This window comes from Myripristis murdjan, chromosome 1 (assembly GCF_902150065.1).
Source record: "Myripristis murdjan chromosome 1, fMyrMur1.1, whole genome shotgun sequence".
Taxonomy (NCBI): Eukaryota; Metazoa; Chordata; class Actinopteri; order Holocentriformes; family Holocentridae; genus Myripristis; species Myripristis murdjan.
Window position 1 is genome coordinate 11427853 of NC_043980.1, and position 20550 is coordinate 11448402.

Here is a 20550-nt window from a genome sequence, read left to right on the forward strand (position 1 = left end):
TGGCTCTCCTCCTCACTTCTTTCTTTCTATGTCACTTTTTCTCTCTTTCTGACACACACACACACACAATGTCTTTGTTTGCTGGGGTTGCGCCACCTTAATATCTCGCTGACTGTCCTCATAAGCTCTCATGTCAATATAAACAACATCTCACGGAGCCGATAACTATTGAGGCTAACAGAGAGGCTGAAGAGGGGGTCTCTTCAGAGTCATGTGATGCTGTTTTACTCAAAGCTGATTACACTTCAGCACAGCCAGTCTGGCCAGTCTGCAGTGTGATTGTCTGCAGTGCAATCTAGCTGAAAGAAGAAATTTAAGGGGATATTGGAGTTCAAAAGTGAAAACTGATCACCCAAACCAACTTTCAGGGAGTAGAGACCCATTTGGCCACATTAACAACAAAGTGAAAATGCAACAAGTCACCAATACAAATGCAGACAAACAGCAATTCTAGTTATCAAGCGTTCCAAAGTGCATAGTGCATAGTCATCCACCAGCTCCAAAGTATATTACTTCAGCATCTATCTGAATCACCATTCAGACCTAATCAATGACCACCCGTTGGCAATTACTGTCATTTGGTGCATTTCCCCGGTTGCAGGGAGACACAGCTGTTTCTTTGCAGAGATTACTTTTATTTCTGCAGGGAAGGTAGGACAAGTCATCCTGTAGATGGACTAATGGCTTTCGGACAAGGTCACTCGTATAAATGATGCCATCAAGATCCATCGCTATCTATTTGTTAACTCAGCGTTATCCAGTGGCTCTGCGTTATTTTAGCATCTGTGCTTGCCGTTGTGGTCTCACCGCAGCCATCCTTTGCTGATCCCTAACCTTTTACGATTCCTCTGCAGCTCTCCCACACATGGGCTGAGCGATATGAATGTTTTTATGTCAGGGGAATTTTGATAGCATTCTTTTATTTCTACTCCTAAAGGTAGGGCCACATTTACAATACTCAGAGAGTTTGGGGACTTATGACTGATTTCCTGCCCCGAGAGGTTTGATAACTACAGGTCCTATAAGCACTCACACACACACACACACACACACACACACACACACACACACACACATAGATGCACGTAGCTATTGATTCCCAGAGTTGACACATGCGAGAATAAATAATTAACATTTTAGAGCACCACAAAACACACACGCACACACATAGCCACACGACGGCTCATTTGAATGCAGAGATGAAATGATCTGCAGTTCAATTTAATGTCCTATTCCACCCCAGTACTCATACTCTGTCAATTCATATGCATTGTATCTGCACGGCCTGAATAGATGCAGCCCAGTGGGATAATAGACGACATACAGATGAGTATGTTGCAAAAGACTCTCCTCACGAGGATAAGGCAATACACGTCATCAGTCCATTTGTCCTATTTGACATAAATGGGACTCATTTTGCATTACTGTGCATCACATATCCAGATTGCGACGAGATTTGATTTAGCTGGGTTATTTAGAACTGATATTACAATGTGTCTTCGGCACAGAGTGAGAGCAGATTTCTCTTTCCTTTGCCAAAAAAAAAAAAAAAAAACACAGATTACTGTAGACAACTCGTATGTCCTACTCTGAGCCGTCATCATTTTTTAGTTACAAGAAAATTTTAATGGCCTACTATTCTTACGATATGTGTAAGGTTGATTACTTACGGGTCCAGATCTTAATCATTGCAAACCAAAGCAAAGGCCATGTTGACAGATCGAGTCCGAGCCAGATTTTTTTCCATGGCAACTCAGACTTAGAACTAGACTCTGTGTGTGCGTGTGTGTGTGTGTCATTTTGGCAGTTTTATTTGATGGGAAGGGCATGATTGTTCAAGCATGTGATGGTTTCAATTGGTTGAAATTTTTTGTCACAACTGAAGATACAGTTGAAGTAACAGGACTTTGATGTAAAAAATACAATAATAATGATAATACAAATGTAGCTAGCATTTGAAAACCAGCTAAAAACAGACATTAAAAGAGATTAAGTTGATGACTTTTTCAATTCCTTATAAAATCATCTGTAATCATCCTTATTTTTTTGCCATCTCTCTCTTTGACTCACTCTCGGCCTTGCTTGTTCACTCCTTCGCTCACCTCTCTCTGAGTCACCCATGGTCATCAATCCCACTCAGCTCTTTGACAAAATCTTATTTTCTCCCCACACTTTTTTTTTCCAGTTTTGGACACTTTTTTCCAGTTTTCATGTTCCTTACACGCTTTCTCGCCCTGCTGGAGAAAATCCTCCACTGCTCTCTGCTCTTTATCGCTGCCTCCCTCCGTCTCACCCTCTTGCCTCCATCCTTTTCCAGCATCACACAACATAATATTCCTCTCTTGCTTTGCCTCCCTTCTCTTCCTCTTCCCACCTCTCTTTGCCAGTGAAATTTCTCATTCTTGTTTCATGTGGATCCAAAGCATGTCCCCGCTCTCTTTTCCCCTCACCCATTGGCTGTCCATGCCATCCTCTGATCCTCGTTTCATCCCTCTCTCGTTTTCCCACACTTTATTTCCTCCCTTCCAACTTTCCTTCACCGCTGCAAATATTTTCCCTCAGCATCTCCCTCCCCTCAATCTTTCCCCTTCTGTCTTGCTTCCTCTGCTCCCTTTAGCTCCATTTTCGTCTCCCTCTCCCCCCTCCATCACTCTCCTCCCTTCATCCTTCCCTCCCTCCCCTTCCAGTGCATTTCTTAGATTGAACTGACAACACAGCCATCAATCAATCCCATGGTGCGCCACTGCCCGGGGGCGCTGTGCAGCGTGACCTAACTTTATTAACATCATAATGCCTTGACAGCCATAAAAACAGCTATCGTCACAGCTACAGTAGGGCCTTATCGCCATGGTTACCATTAGAGAATCCCGGCATTTGTGTAGCTGTGATCCAAAGCGAAGGCAGTGACCTCATATTCAGGGAAACCACTTGCGCGTGCCTTCATAAACAATGTTCTTCAATATTCAGGGATGTGGTGTTGATTCGGAAAGGTAAACTATGACCTGCAGATCAACAACAACAGCCATGAAACAATGACAAACATTATTTATTTTCCGTGAAAGATCTTTTTGACAATAGCTACTGTAATGCGTACTCTCAGTTTGCATCCTAAAGGTTTGTATCAGTCCTACTAAAGCGGCATCAGGTTCATGGGATTTTAATGTCAATTTCAATTAAAAAATGTCAACCATTTCTATGAGAAAAGTATCACCCCGAGCAAGAGAGACATTTTTTTTTTTTTTTTTGAGGTCTCTGAAACCACATTTACAACTCAGCTGCAACATTTAGGATCTTTTAAAGCCTCGAGTTTAGATAAAACTTTTTTTTTTTTTTCAGATGTTTAGCAGAAAACCGGCCCTAGTGTGTCAAAATAAAGAGGTGGATCCACTGACTATTGGCTTATTTTACTCTCTAGTACCGCCTTGGGTACATTTACAATCATTGGGACGCAACAACAGCAAATCAAATGTCAACATGATAATGAGAAAGTCCAGTTATCCAAAATGAAGCTCAGCCAATAAAGTATTAATAGTGTTTTTAAGAGTGTTTGTGTGCTTGCTCACCGACAGTGTTTTCTCTTCAGTGATGTATACCAGAGAACGCACACACACACACACACACACACACACACACATAGACACACCCCAAACGATGCTAGATTTAGGCAAGCTTGGATGTTGATGAAGATGGGAGCTGAAGATGGGAGAGGAGAAGAGAACAAATGACAGAAAATGAGGAGAAGCAGGGAAAGGAAGAACAAGTAGAAAGGATGAGAACAACAAATGAAACAAAGAAGACAGCGGTACAGAAAAAAGAATAATAATAATAATAATAACGAAGCGTGTGTGACTCATCCAAGCTGAAGAATAGCACAAAATAAAACAACCAAGAAGAGCTGCTAAGATGAGATGAGAGGACAGGATGTTCTACTTTAATAACAAATAGCCCTGAAAATAATTTCAAACTGCTACACATCACATCATTTGCTCCCATGGTACATGTCAAGAGGTTATTTGCAGTAGATATAGGGTCACTACATTTGGTCAGCGCTCGAGGCAGTATGAATCATGATGTCAGTGCGAGGGCGGCAAAAATATACCAGTCGAGAATGTAAAATCAATTTTTTTTCATTTTTCTGCTCTATCTGCTGTTGATTTTGTTTTTTCCCCGTGTGATGCGGAATGGAGCTTCTTCGGAGCACGACGTGCAATGTCATCATGCAATTAAATTAACGGTCATGAATAGTAATGCATGCAGAAAGTGAGGTTCATGTCACTGTCGGGTCAGATTCTCCTAGGTGGGAGGGGTGATTAAAGCAAGAAATCGCAAGCGGCGTACATGTGCACTGCCTCATGATGCATGTGCAAGACGAACAGATCGACATAGCGCTGGATGTGGATGGATGGGTTAATGATGAATAGACGGATGGACGGACGGACGGCTTCACAGAAAATCAGAAAGCTCTCCACTTTGCTTCATGCAGTAGCTGGAATCCGTGTTGAATGAGTGATTAGTATGCGAGCGCCGGATTGGTGCTGCTGCTATATGTGAAGCGCTGGGGGCGATCCAGTGTATCTGTCAGTCAGCATCACCTCGTCCAGCTTTCCTCTGGTCTGCTGATGCTCAATCAATGCTGCTCCTTCAGTATCCCTTCATTTCTGATGGCCGTGGCATTCTCTGCCTCTGTTTCTCTAAGTCTAACTCGCAGGGAAAACACAAACCATAGATTGAAAAAAAAAAAAAAATCAATGCACTGAAGACTTAATTAGCTGTGCATCACCAAATACAATGGTAAACATAGAAAGAATGGCCTCACACACTAATGGATGACTTGAAAATGCATAAGTGAGAAGTTGTTGAGAATCTGAGGGACATTAGTACAAATTCAACTTTGCACTTATGAAAGGCGGACATTGAAATGTCTATAGTAATGTCCTTCAAGGAAAAACACTCGTTTATGTGGTTCCCACTCAACTATTCCTATAAGAGACCCTTATTATTATATTCAGAAAAGCATTTATTAACCTCAGATGGGAAAGGTTGTGCGGTTCAAGTAGCTCTGATTCTTGAAGGCTGAATATTGAAACTGGGTTGGTTCATGGAAATTCAACAAGTGCCTCCCACCTGAACCTCTAAGATGGTTTTGACACAGACAGAAACATGGCTAGAACCTGAGCTTGGTTTCAAAATGCAGCTACCTGTCCTACATGGTCATATGACCCTTGAAAGTTTTCCCAAAATGCACTTTGTCCAGTTTTCTCTGATGAATTATCAGAAAACATATGACACCCCCAGGATACCGATGCTTGTTTCTATTCCACTGTGTCACAGACATGAAACTGGTACAGTTTTGCTATTGAAACATTCATTTTTCAGATTTTGACTTGGGATTGCGTCACCTAGGATGGATGTAAGATTGACTTCGCTGTAGTTCTAAACAGAGCTCAGGTGTGTTTTTCAGCCCTGAAAATTTCATGTGATTATGTGTATTAGGAATGAAGTTATGAGGGCTCAAGCACACTGACATGTTAACCTACCCATGTGTACTTTGAGGACCTGTAACTCAGAAAATATTCTACATATTGTAGAAAAAAATCAATTCTGAGAGGGTCAGGTGGGAAATTTTTTCTGAATTTATTGATTTTATATGGAATAACCCAAATGATAAAAGCCAATATTTTGTAAAAATGGTCAATAGTGTGTCTCTAAATTTGAACATTTTCATAGATAGAAAGATGACAGAGGAGAGAAGACAGAGTACAGACAGCAATAACAGACATGGTCCCAGTGAGAATGGTGTTTACAAGTTTAGCAGCGTAATTGTGTTTGGTATGAAAGACTTTTTCTGAATGTTCTCTACAGCGCCTTCCTGAGGGCAGTTTCATGAATTCTTTAAAGAGGGCATGATCAGGATCAGATACAGTTTGTTGCTGCCACTAGTCTATTTTTGATCTGAGATTAACAACACCCAAAGGTTTGTGTTGTCCCTGTATATTGTCTTTGATATTTTGACCAAAATTCTTCACTTAAATCCAGCTAATAGGAGTAGTATTAATAGTAACAACACAGTCATGCATTGTTGTGTTGCATCTGATCTTTAGAATGAATTCAGGGTAAGGGACAATATGCGCGATATTGATCAGTTACACGTGAATGACATGGCATTTCTAATGAAAGGTCAATAGCAGTGTGATAGACAGATAGATGGATAGAATGAGACTGTATTGTACATGAGATTGATGATGGTATCAGTATTCACACACACACACCCGCACACACACACACACACACACACACACACACACACACACACACACACATTTCACCAGTCCCCACACCTGACTTGCTTGCACATTAGTTGTCATCTGCTCATTCTAGATGAGAAATGGTGCAAAGGTTTCTTTCTGTGAGTGGAAGTGTTCCCTTTTAGGCTTTATTCATCAAAGGAGTGACAGGGGCACTGAATATCAACAGTTTGGTTTCTTGATCAGTGACAGGAAAGGACACCGAGTTTTATTGATTTCTTAGCTGTTTGCGTGGTTTACCAGGCAAGTAAAATATCAACCACTACTGCGCCCTGGTAGCTCACCGAGAAAAAGTGCGTACCACTTGCTAAGGCTAAATCCTGATCCTGAAATACTGTAACAAATGACTGCTACAGGAAGTCACAAATAAAGCAACAAGATTATTTTTGATATAAGCAACAAGTAACACCATATCCTACCTGCATCCATACATGCGAGCAGCTGGTGGCAACAACTTATTTTGTCTACGCTGCAAACAGCAACTCTGTTTCAACTCAAAATACAGTCTGCAGCACAGGTTTGATTTATATGATTCTGGTGATGGCACTAGAGTCATAAAAGGCTCTCTATGCCTGCGACCTGTCTAGACAACCTCCTTGTTTATAATGGGAGTCTTGTGTTTTTTCGTTGATGCTCGCTCGCTAGGCTTCCTAGGAAGGAGAAAAGGTTAGGAAAGGTGTAACCTGTATAATTTTACAACTTTTTCTGAATAACAAGCCCAACGCTGGATTTTTTGTACCATTCCATTCTCTACTTGCTAAGTGGTTGGGAATTCCAGATTGTTTTCCAATTTACAGTGTAGCTGACAGCTACAATCTCACCCGATCATTGTATTTACTGATTATGACTCACATTTGCTAATTTTAAAGACCGTCATCTACAAGTTTGAGCTTATTCCTCGACTGAGCACCAACTGCAGTTCACCGTGGATAAGAGCGACAACTAAATGCGACAATAGATGTTACTCAGATTATTTCGCAATCACTGCAGGACAGTCGTTGCAGGAGGTAATCCTCACGTTTCCCTTTCTGATTCTGGTGATTCATTGCTGTGCTGTTCAAGCAACTTCACTGTATCACAGGTTTAGGAGGGTTAACGGCCTAGAGAATTACACTAGACTGTCTTAGAAAAACGTCTGCTGTTACCCACAACACTGCAATATCTCCTTAACGTGATAATCTGCAAGATCCTTTTTTCCATCTTTGGTGTTACGTACCCGCTGAGAGAAAGAGTAGCAAAATGTAAATGTATTTATATGAAATTGCCGTGCATTATTACTTTAAGTGGAAGTGGTAGCTCTCAGGCCACCCATGCTAAACGTGTATATATGTGTATGTATTTATTTAATATATATGCTGGATAATAATAAACAAAGTACGGTAGGATGAAAGTGGCTGACATAAATGGAAAACTGCAATTTTCTGCATCTGTTTTGTGTCATTAAATGTGCTTAACTACACTTTAGACACTTTATTTATTTACCTAGATGTCACACTGGCAGAGAGAGAGAGACAGACAGACAGAGAGAGGGAGAGAGAGAGAGAGAGTGAGTGAGTGAGCTAGAGTGTCTTGGTTATCCCTTTTCTATGCAGCTTCTCCAAAAATTGATTGAGTTTATATTTCATGTTCATGCGTGTTTTGTCGGTGCATTTAATATATGTTTATCTAATTTGCTTTGAAGTTGCACATTAACATATTCATCCAAGCAACATGTCTCCCATGAATTCACAATCAAGCATCAGCACTATAATAATGAGTGTTAATTAAAGCTCTCATCATTACATGTTAAAAAAAAAAAAAAAAAAAAAAAAAAAAAAAACTAAATCCCATGTTGCACGCTGCGTGACACAAGCACACAAAAATTAGAAACAAAACAAAGGACAGGAGTGTATCTTGCAGCACTATGTGTGTGTGTGTGTGTGTGTGTGTGTGTGTGTACCAAAAGCACCTCATTATCAAGCTTGAGACATGTGAGGGAAGTACCATACAATCATTCAATAGACTTAAACTTAAATACTTAAATATGATATATACTGTAGTATGATTATTTCTGTGTCATCTTTTAAAACACTTTTTTTTTCGTGCCCAGACAGACAATATTTTACAGTCTGGTGCAGGAACATTTCAAGGCAAAACAAAAAGACAAAAGACAAAAATTTACGAGCGCACACTGAAATGACTTTGCTGTAACTTTATTGGGAGCGAACAATAAAGTCACAGTGAAGCCATTTCAGTGGTTAATTTTTGTCTTCACTTTTTATGCCTTGTTTTTGTTCAATGATTTTTCTTTTTTTTTTTTTTTGATGAGTTTTGCCTTGCTTTTGTGTTTTGTGTTTTTTTTTACTACCTAGTTTTCCATTTGGGGGTGATTTTCCACTTTGTAACTGTCTTTGGAAAAGTGCTTCACAAGTACAGATCATTAGTATTATGACTATCATTACTGTTGCATTTATATATTGTACATACCCTGTCCTCTGAGTCAGGTAAATGTTGAAATAAGCAAATGAAAACAGTCTTTACACCAGAGGGAAATATGCAATGCTAGTTTTTGTGTACCTGCCATGTGTGCATGCAGGTGTGAAGGACTAAACAACATGGGATTTCAACAAAGGTCCTCCGTGTGGAATACTTATATATGTAACAACTGTTAGTGTTTGTACACATGTGGTGGTTCATTTTTCCTTTTTTTTTGTGTGTGTGTGTGTGTGTGTGTGTGTGTGTGTGTGTGTGTGTGTGTGATAAAACACTAAGCCAAACGAATTGGGAACGGTCCGTGTTGGCTGTAGGTTGTTGGTTTGGACAGCCAGCCATCCCTCTCTGTCACTGTGGGCACTCAGGTGTTCAGCCAGTGGATGCATAACACACACACACACACACACACACACACACACACACACACACACAGTACAAAGGACACACATGCATACAAATACACAAGTACACACAAACACAAAATCACACTGCAGCAACAGGAATACAGGGAAACATAAATAAACAATGAGCTTTCTGTCTTTCTCGCTCTCTCTCTCTCCCTCTCTCTCTCTCATGCACATACACACACACACAGACACACACACACACAGCTCCTGTGCAGTGAGGCGCTCAGTATTCCAGCAGATTTACTAGGTTCTGCTGCAGGCCTGGTGGGAAAAAAAAAAAAAAAAAAAAAAAGAGGCTAAAAAGACCAAATTTTCTCTCTCTCTTGCTCTCTCTCTCTCTTTCACACACACACACAAACACATACACACACACATGCATATTTAAACCAAAAGCAGAACAGCTGTTGCCATATAAACAACCAGAGACGGCGTGAGCGACGGATGAAAGAAGGATGACAGCATGGATAGAAAGGATAGAAGTAGGGAAATAAGGCAGTCACTGACAAGTTGTAACATCGTCATTACTTTTTGGGTGACAGAATGAATATTATTGAATGAAAACTGTCATTATTATGAACCAAATGATTACCATCATCATCATCATCAACATCCTCATCATTAGATATTATTAGATAGTAATAGAAGTAATAGTAGTAGTCCTAGCAGTACAGTGGCAGTAGCAGTATTACTTTTATAGAGCACTTTATATGCATATATATATAATCAATGTAAAAAAAAAAAAAAGGAAGGATATGGACGCTGGTGAAAGGGTTTTGGGCACAGGGAGTGTTTGCTGAAGTGCCCTTGAGCAAGATGCTGAATCTCCATCCGTTCCAGAGATGCTGCCCAGCCACTGGCCCTGACCTTTGACCTCAAATTTACCCAAAAGCGTTCCGTTTTCATCGCATCACGCTATCCGGCTCCGAGTGGAAACAGAGTTCTCTCATGGCCCTGAAAGGGTTTCACCGATTGTTCAGCGGATGTTGATGTTGGTTGGAAACCTGTCTCAGTAGTAAAGTCTGCTTCCTCCTGCTGTCTCTATTTATAGAAGCTCCGCGGTGAAAAACTTGTCCTCATTTGTCTCTGTCTGGATTTATCTCTGTCCAATGATGTCTTTCGTTTTTTTTTTTTTTTTCTTTTTTTCAAGGACCCACGAGACTAATTAGCGGACGACGGAAAGGGAGAATGGAGGAGAAAGAGGGAAAAGGAAAAAGACAGAAACATTTGAAAGAGAGGAAAAGTCGCAGCACAGAGGTAAAAACAAAAGAGGGATGGATGTGGAGAGAGAGAAAAGACAGAACAAGCCTTGCTGCCAAAGTTGAGATGTCTGCGTTTGATTGGCAGGTTCAATTACAGCCGCTCCCATTGGTTCCCAGTCCGGTCAGTCATGAAGTGTCCCCACTGTGGATTGGCTGTCAACTCAGGGCATTATCCAATTGCATGATCCTATATGGGACATGTGCCTCAGCGGAGAGTCGCTGGATAAATGGATAGTTGAAATTGCTTGGTTGCTTGAAATTGCTTGAAAATTGATGGGTGGAAAGTGTTACCTTTTTCCACTCAGCGGGGCTAAGTGAAGCTTGGCAAGGCTGCGGCTGTTCCTAGGCCTACTATCAGAAGTTTGGGCTTGGTGGAAGTAAACAGCTCAGTGGGTTGAGATGGAGGCAGTGATTTCGGATGCAATTTTAGTTACAGCATAGAGGCAGGGCGAGGCAGGAAAAACACACCAACAGAGTGTACCCCCTCATCCCCTGTTTTCCCCAAAGCAAATATGTTTTTTTTTTTTTTTTACAGAACTGATGATGCATATCTAAAATTTCAAGTATTTTGCCAGCTTACAAGTTTCCGTTTAAATGTTACTTGTTACCGTTTAAATGTGTCGCATATTGTGTATCTGCTCATTCCAGCTCTTTATTGAAGCCACAGTAATGTCCACTGGGTGTACTGTTAAATTAAATAGAAAGAATGTAGATGTCTTGGTCATCATTTCACACATACTTCAGCATATTCACTTTGGCATTTGTGGAATCTTTGGAAACCTTGGGATCTAGACCTCGCACAGTATCCGATGTCAGTGGCCTGTAAATTAGTAAAGAATGCAGTGGCAGCTCTATCTTGCAACTGCGTTAATAGGCTGTGGGTGTGAGCTTCACATTCATCATGCCTCACTCCTGTCCCGTTTCCGACATCAAGTTCAACGCCTGTTAATAACGACACTGACATTTTCACAGTTGAACATTCATAAAATGAAATTTTATTGTAAATCCTTTCTGTGAGAACCATGAGACCACTGGCCCTGGCTGTCCCTCTCGATGTCTTTCAATTCTGTTTTAGCATTATCTCACTGATTAGTAGGTTGTCTAGCATGAGGAAGTAATAATTGGAAATACTGTACATGGAGGTTATTATTGTATTAATAATCACAATTAATCCAGTCAGATGAAAAAAAAAAGCCTGATGTAGCTATTTCAGACAGAATATACTGGCCCATGCCCAATGTAATTTTATCCTTTATGATAGGGGTGAAAGGGGTGGTGTTAATAGCTGACAATACTTCATTCATTTCATTATTTTATTATTAATATTTTTTTTTCATCCACTTATGGCTTCAAAACAAGAAGCTTCTCAATGTCTAAATCTTTCCTTTCAACAGTTGTTCCTATTATGTGCTCTGGTCCATGCAAACCCATCCTGTATCACAGCACTTTATTTAGCATTCATGTAGGTGATTTGGTGTCTGGAATCAGACAGTATTCATTCAGAATGATAAATTATTCTGCATGTTACCGTAGCCGGTGACATCCTTATTCCTCGCAGCACTTCATCACCATGGACAGCTCTGCGCTCCGTACCTTTCAATCCTATTTGGGCAACAACAGAGAGCTGTCCATAGTGCTGAAACAGCTCCTACTGTTCTGATGAAGTGAAAATCAGACTCTTCACACTTTATTAGCTGCAACCCGCGGCTCTATAGCTCGCTCTGTGAGTCGGTCGGTCGGTCAGTCAGTTGGTCAGTCAGTCGGCCAATTGGCCAAAAGAGGGCATGGCAATGGGCGTGGCCTATCCGAAAAAGGCACATGACTTATATTGACATGATATGGCCATACTTTGTAGAAAGACATATGCGCACACACACACACACACACACACACGCGCACGCACACACAGATAGAAAGACATACATATACACACACATACTCACATACACACACACAAACTCACACACACACACCATTTTGCTGAGTCCCCTTTCATGAACTGTTTGTCATGGACCGTTGAGGAAGGCGGCTCTGCACTTACTGTGACCAGCTGATAGCAACCGCAGCTTTCTCCCTATAAGGCTGAAATTTGCCATGGAGGCCACATGTTTGAGAGGTTGCGTGGTTGCGTGGTTGCATATTTAAAAAATATGCATGCGTTTCACACACATGATATATTGGAAATATAACAGTGGAATATGTTCGTTAATATTCCTTAACTTTGCTAACATTTTGGAGGGAGTTTCTTTGGAAAATTCAGCCTGGACTTTTTATAACTCTGAAAATGCAAGCAAAATTTAACAAGGACAAATCATGGAGGAGTTGTGGTGAAGAAGCACCAGATCATGCGCACATCTTGTTGTATTATAGTAAACTACAAGTCTATAGGAGAGATATCATAAAAGTAATGCCCAATATTTTTTGATGAGCAGTTTCTTCTTACAGGAGAAAATATGCTTTTAGGTTTATACCCACTGATATTAAAGTCTGAAAATTATTTCTATCCATTTAGAAAATTGCATATGACAGCAATATAGGAAATTACAAAAATTGGTTGAAGACCTCTATCCCATCTAAATGGAAGGATAATGTATCAGGCATCATGGAGAAAATTACTCATAGATATAACATATAACAGATGAGGTTATTTGAAAAGAGATGACGCAAGTTACTGTAATCAACAAACACATAACTGTCGGATATAACAAGGAGGTCAAGCAATACGTTTGTGTTACTGCTGCTGCTGGGAATGGCTGTCACAGGTTTGAACCCAGTGGAGGAAATAAAAAGATGTTGGTGGACTTCTTTTTTGTGTCTTGAAAATGTGAAAAAGTTAAATTTACATGTCATGGCTAGGAGATTTCTTAGTTTGTCTTTATGTGCTTTTTTGATCTTGTTCTGACTGGCTAGATACTCTCCTTATTTTCTAGTTCTCCCTTTTTTTCCTATTATATTTCTTTTTTTTCTTTTTTTGGCGGTTTTTTTTTATTTTTATTGTTTTTTTATTTATTTGCCTTGTGAGAAAAAAAATTCAAAGGAAAGATATTTTGGACTGAATTGAATTATTTAGTTGGCTGGACGAAATTTTTAAAAACATTTAAAAAAAATAATAATAATAATTTAAAAAAAAAACTGTGCCACATGATTTATTCACATCTTTAGACGCTCAGTAATTCAACCAGTCATGTATTTAATAGATGCACCATGGAGCTAGCCACAGTCCCACCACATCTGCTGCCATGCTAGTGATGCACACAGTACACACATGCATGCACGCGCGCACGCACACACACACACACACACACACACACACACAATAACACTTTATTCATGGTGTGCCTTTGAACATAGATTTGCAACACTCTCTCTCTCTCTCTCTCTCTCTCTCACACACACACACACACACACACACACACACTCACACACATTTCACAAGTTCATACACACATGCAGTATAGGATGACACTATGTAACGAAATAGCACAGTGTCAGTGTGTATGCTGTGTGTGTGTGAGAGAGTTGTGAGTTAGGTCTGCAACCACAGATACAAGACCTCCTGTGGTGCATGCAGATAGAACATGCTCTCTCTCTCTCTCTCTCTCTCTCTCTCTCTCTCTCTCTCCCTCTCTTTCTCCCTCTCTCTCCCTCTTTCTTGTTCTCTCTCTGTCTCTCTCCCATTCCCTCTTTCTGCATCTTGTTCCCAATCTTGTTCTTTTCACTACTGTCTTTTTCTTTTCCTCAGGCTGCAAGTCTCACAGACTTTCTCCCTCTACCTCTCTCTCTCTCTCTCTCTCTCTCTCTCTCTCTCTCTCTCTCTCTCTCTCTCTCTCTCTCTCTCTCTCTCGCCCTCTCTGGCACTATGCCCCCCGCTGAGTCACTATCTGTCAATCAAAAGCTGCCACTGTTAAACACCAGCAGCAACAACAACAGGCTTAAGCTTGGGTTTTTTTCCCCTCCTCCTGAAGAGAGAGATGGGAGGCAGAATGGGAGAAAGAGGTTGCTCACGATGCAGTGTGCTTTTACAGCTCTTTGAAATTCGGCAGGAAAATCTGGCGAGAAACTATGCTGCTGTTTGTTGTTGTTGTTGTTGTTGTTGTTGTTGTTGTTGTTGTGGTGGTGGTGGTGGTGGTGGTGGTGTGTAGACATCACATCATGCAATATAAAGGTAAAGATTATTTGCTACTTTAAACACGCATTGCCTGGAGCACGGGACATATTGTGTATTTTATATTTCCTGTGCAGCACAGAGTTTTATTTGGAATAGTAGAAGAAGAAGCATGGGCAGTGCCACAATGAGCAGACAAGGAGAAAAGAGCGCCATCTGCAGAAAATCAGACTCAAACAGAAAAATCCACTTATTTGTTTGATAGACAAGTGATGTCTGGAAAGTGCAGTGCAAAAACACCAGAGTGATAAGCAAATCAGCCAGAAGGGAGGGACATTTTAAGAACTGCAGCCTTCTTTTGTTTATTATTATTATTATTATTATTATTATTATTTTTGATTTACCTGTTTTTACATGCAGATTTTGACCATACCTTGTTTCTTTTTTTCATTATCGCAGAAAAGATGGGTGCAGGTGAACTTTTGGGTGACCAAGCCATAGTCACATTATAGCTGTCCTGTTATACTACTGGCGCTGCAACTAGCAATCAGGGTTTTCCCACACATCCAACCACAATACAGTGTTTTTAAAGATTTAAGGAAGCACTGACTAGGACATTTATTTATTTATTTATTTTTTGGCAAAGTAATGGACTCAGTATTTCAACATCAGTCTCATGTACTGTACAGTTGTATTTGTTGAGCCGCTTAAGATATTTTGTTGCATCATGCCTGAGTAAAATCACAGAACCCAATTTACAGCAGGGTCAGAAATTAACAGGGGGCTGTGGGCAAAAATGCCCATAAACCTTCACGAAACACCCGTGAAATTAAAAATGATTGGGCAAAAAAAAAAAAAAATGAAACTGAAATCCTTTTTTTGCATTTCACCCTGCTCATATTTAATTTATGGAGTTCTCATATATTCGCATACAAATGCCTCTGCGAACCCCTCTGGGCCAGTATGGTTGAATCGTGAGAGCTTGTGGAGGTGAATTGTTTCCAGTTACATTCCACACACACACACACATACACAAAAAAAGGAGTGTTTTTGGATCAGAAAACAACTGAGTTTGCAGACCGAACCAGCAGAAAATGTTGGCTCCACACAACAAACGATGGAGGATGCTGACCCTACTGAATCCTGAAAAGATAAAATGAACATTCCTTCTCAAAGAACTGAGGTTTTGAAGAAGGACTGGTTGGGGACAGATTGTAATGTCGACGTATAACTTTCATAGTTCAGTAGAAAAATTTCCAAAAAGTACAGAAGTAACCATAAGAAAATCTGAAATCAAAGCTAAGATTCCTCTCCTTATTTAGAGCCCAACATGCTGATGTGTGCAACCACCTACCTCGCTGTGCTGCGACTTTGACAGCACACACGACTGAAGTGGCAGGCGAACCATATAATATTTTTCAAAAACGTCAGTCCACACTTGCAACCATTATGTGAGCGACTTGAAAGTTTCCCTCAAGAAACCCCTGAAAAATAAAGGCCCTCTCAGAGTTACGCAACCCACTTTAAGCCACAAAATATATGTCACATCGCAGCTGTCAGCCCTTGTATCGAAAGCCTATTACAAAACGTTCAGTGCGCGGAAGACGTCTTCATTCCGCTAAATCACTGTGTAAATAAAGCCGGCGATACGGTGACAGTGTTTCAGCGAGAGATGACATACTTCAGTTACAGAACGGGTGCATTTACGATTGGCACGTCGGGCGAAAATGAGAGAAAACGGAAGTCGCGCTAAGGAATTTGGTGTGTTAAAGCGGAGAGGGAAAAAGCTCTGACTTTGAGAGAAGGGCATGAAAATAAGTGTTTCTCTATCTCCTACTGGGTCATTTGTTACAGGGGGTACAGCGGTGGTAGGGCTGGCAGTGTGAGAGTACATGTGTGAGATAATGACACTTAAAGAGGGAAACAGATAGAGGAATCACATAGAGAGAGGGAGAGAAAGACGATTTCCAAGGGCAGACAAGCTGTGAAGAATGTGATGGACGCCTACTGTAAGTGCGTCACATGCTTGTGTGTGTGTGTGTGTGTGTGTGTGTGTGTGTGTTTGTGTGTGTGTAAGTAAATCTTTCCCAGTGACAGAATCAGCACACAAGCTTTATGACCCTGCTCAGTGAGTTACCCTCCTCCATCATCATCAGCCTCCTACACACACACACACTCACACACACACACACACACACACGCTCACATGTCCCTCATCCTTCTTCCTTTCCTGTTTCCATGCTTACTCTTTCACTTTTGGCATCCATATGTTTTTCTCTAAGGCACACACGCACGCATGCACGCATGCACACACACACACACACACACACACACACACACACACACACACACACACATACGCACGCACATACGCACGCACGCACACACACACACACACACACACACACACACACCATTTCTAGACCACCACTTGTCCCATATGCTTTCTATTTCACTTTCATCCTTTTTCTTTGTAAAAAAAAAAAAAAAAAAAAAAAATCTTTCTGCTTCTTCATTATCCATTCCTTCTTTCCCTCCTTTCTCTCTCCCTCATCTCCATTTTCTCCGTCTTGGCTGCAAGTTCTTTTACCATCCTCATCCATTTTCTCCGAATCTGTCCCTTCTGCTCTCTTATTGCTTGTCCCCTTCATTCATCTTCATCTCTTTGTCAGTTCGCCTCTTTGCTGTAAGAGTTTGAAGGAATACACCAAGTTTTCGGGAGGACTGGTCATTAGTCAGCCCATAGACACCAAAATCATCCATGAGTCCTTGGTAAATCAGTGGCTCCAGTGTTTTATGCTAATTTTTTTGTATATTGACTGATTGTGAACCACTGATATTATCCCAAAAGTAAGAATAGCTTAGCTTTAGTTTTCTCACAACTTATCTGTAAAGCTAATCTATGCCTAAGCATAAATAAAAATATCAATCAGTAAAGCCATGATAAATGTTTAGAGGAAGTAAGGTGCCATTGAATGGAGCCAGTTGCTACTCACCTTAAAGCCACCATGTTGTTCATCCCGTCTTAAACTTTATTTACATCTCTCTCTACCTCCAACTCTCTCTCATTTCCTTCCTGTCTCTCTCCATTCTTTTATCTCCATCATTCACTACACCTGATTGAGTGTGTTGAGTGTGTTTTCAATCCAGCATCCCCGTACAGTTTCCTTCCCCGGCTCTAGCCAAAGTGTGTGCATGTGAATGACGGCCATGATGTATATCCAGCAGTCGCTCGTGTCCAAGTCTCTCTATTTACCCTCTAATTAACGCTCATATATCAACCTCCCCGTCCTGCAGAATATAATGGAGAGAGAAGGGAGACAGTGAAAGAGAGAGAGAGAGAGAGAGAGCTGGGAGAGATAAAGAGCCGACACACAGAAATGGTCAAATTGAAACTCAAGGCCCTTACTTTTCCCTCTCTTTAGCTCTCTCTTCACTCGCATAATGTATCTGAAATTCCTTTGAATCACTCTGAAAGCCTCGGCCTGTTTCATTTGAAAAGGGAAAAAAAAAAAAAAAAGATTGCGGCACCTCTTTCCCTTTTCCATCAGTCCATTTCGTTTGTGTGTAAGGCCTCATTTATAAAACAGATTCCACAACAAAAAACATAAAAACTAGCGCTGGCCCTCCACTGCTGGTGCCCTGCTGGTTTGGTGCTGTTGGGGAATGCAAGTAGCGGGAGAATGAGGTTTGTACATTCTAGCCAGTGTTAATTTTGTCAGCTAAAATCATTACAAAATGTTTTGTCATGACCAATTTTACAAAGAAAATCATGTGACTATTAAGAAAACATGTTGATTCTTATAAGTAAAAGTGATCGTACAATTAATTTTCAACTCTCACTGATGAAAACTATGAAACCAAACAGGAAAAAAAAGAGACCTAAAATGACAAAAAAAATTTCCTCCTCACTAAACATAGCAATGACTAAATTCATGGTTTTGACGAATGGACGTGACATTTCCAACCTCACTTTCTCACTGTCTCATTGCCCATCATCCAAAGAAAGCACAGTTTCTGACTGGAGGTGCTCCACTAGTTCAAACACCACTGTGGGGAGCCACTCTCGTGAGAAGATCCCATACCCTGCTATTGCGGTCTCTAATCTTATTTACTAATGTCTCAGGCCTATTATTATTTAAAATGTGATGATACACAAGAGTAGTGTGAGGGTGCACACCCACTGGATCCACTGACGTATGTGAAGTCGATAGATCCTATTTATTTTCTAAGGAGAGCAGGAAATCCGGCCACTCGTTGCATAATGGATCATTCGCCAATTCTGAATTTGCATAATCTCAACTCAACTTTTACTTTATGCACAACAGGTCGCAAAACTCAAAGCAAATGGTCAAACTTGGTAGCGATTCAAGATTCTGTTACTACATTGCTTATTCCTCATCTCAAATGTGCCCGGAATAATATTTTAGTGTAGTGTTTAGCTGTGATATAAGATCGTGTCGCACAAGGCCATCATGCTGAAAACAGTCGAGCCAAAACCAAGCACCGCCCAGCTCGCTGAACATCATCCAGTGAAACAGAGCGTTCAGTCGTCTGGTGCATCCCAACGCATCCTCGACAGATTATCTGCGTCTGCACCTTTAGGGATCTTGTCCATGCTTATATTGAAATGTCTGCCTGTGACACACCCGTGGCATTGTTAGGATGTGCGACTGCCTCCAGTTGAACTGCTATTCTTGTAAGCACAGACTGCGAACGGCGGAGGTGAAGGCCATGCGTGTGTTCGGTGAAAGAGAGGAGACTGACATCTTGACGCACTTCACCTGAAACAGAATGCCTCACCGTCGTGGGAGAGAATCAGGACTGACTGGCTCAAGATGGGAGGAAAAAACCAAACAATCTTGATAACTTCATTTAAACAAAATGTACAACATAAAAAGTGATCTGAAATTTGAAAAATAAATTAATAAATAAATAAAGACAAAAAAGACTAAAGGCTTTATTTTCTGCTTCTCTGCTCACTCAATAGTAATTACAATGCTGCATGGAGAAAACTCTTGGTTAGTGTTCTGTACCAGTGCAGAAGCTGTATTCTTATTACACTGATGAATTAGATTACTAGCGAGTGCAGCTGTGTCACTTGTGTTGGCTATCTTTCCAACTCTAGTAACAGCAATGTCCTGATGAATGGGATGGATGGGTGGCTGGCACGGTTACCTGAAAAGCCTTAAACGTTGGCTTTCAATCAAACAAAGAGGCGGGAGCTTCCTCTTCAAACTGCTGCACTGAAGTCTGAATGTAAACAGGTAAATGTGTGTGTGTTTTCAGTTTTAGCGCTTGTGCCGATTTCATCGTGTGTGTGTGTGTGTCTGCAGCATGTATGTGCACATGCAGGGGCAGACTGGCCATCTGGACGTTCTGGAGAATCACAGAACAGCCGGTGGTCCAGGACGTATGGTGGCCGCCATGCATCGTTTTTTTTTTTTTTTTTTTTTTTTTTTAGACATCATTTCAGACAGTTGCACTAACATGTGACAGGGGGCGCTGATGCAAAGATTTTATTCATCCATGTCAAGTGAATGAACAGCGTGAGCCTCGAGTGGACGTATTCATGACTCACGCTGCCAGGTTACAACTTCATGAGACAGCGCTCGAGTGAAACAGTATGGATAGAAATCCAAGAAAATGAAAAGAAAAAGGGCCGGGCTGAAAAGGTAAGAGAGAAAAGGCTTAAATCCCTGGAGAGTGATGCCTCGAAATGTCGCAAATTTTGGACAGAATTTTTAAATGACTTCATCACTGCCAGCAGCAGCAGCAGTAGCAGCAGCGTACGTGAAGTCCAGCAGTCCACAGTTTGGGTGAGGAAGAAGTGAGTGTTGAGGGTGGAGGTCAGAGTGCAGCGGCGTCAGCCTCTCATGATGAGGAGGGACAGAGAGCTCAGCTGCTGGAAGCTCCGTACAGAAACACAGGGACAGCGGTAAGTGTATGGAGCACACATGGATTCAGGTTGCTCCCTTTCATCCCAGTTCCTGTGTGTGTTA

The 20550-nt window shown here is 41.0% G+C and overlaps 1 protein-coding gene across 1 annotated transcript in view; it reads right to left on the reverse strand.

The window, feature by feature from the left end:
* The window catches only part of sgcz (sarcoglycan zeta), a 456953-nt gene that overhangs the window by 217109 nt on the left and 219294 nt on the right, over positions 1-20550 (reverse strand). The window lies entirely within an intron of this gene.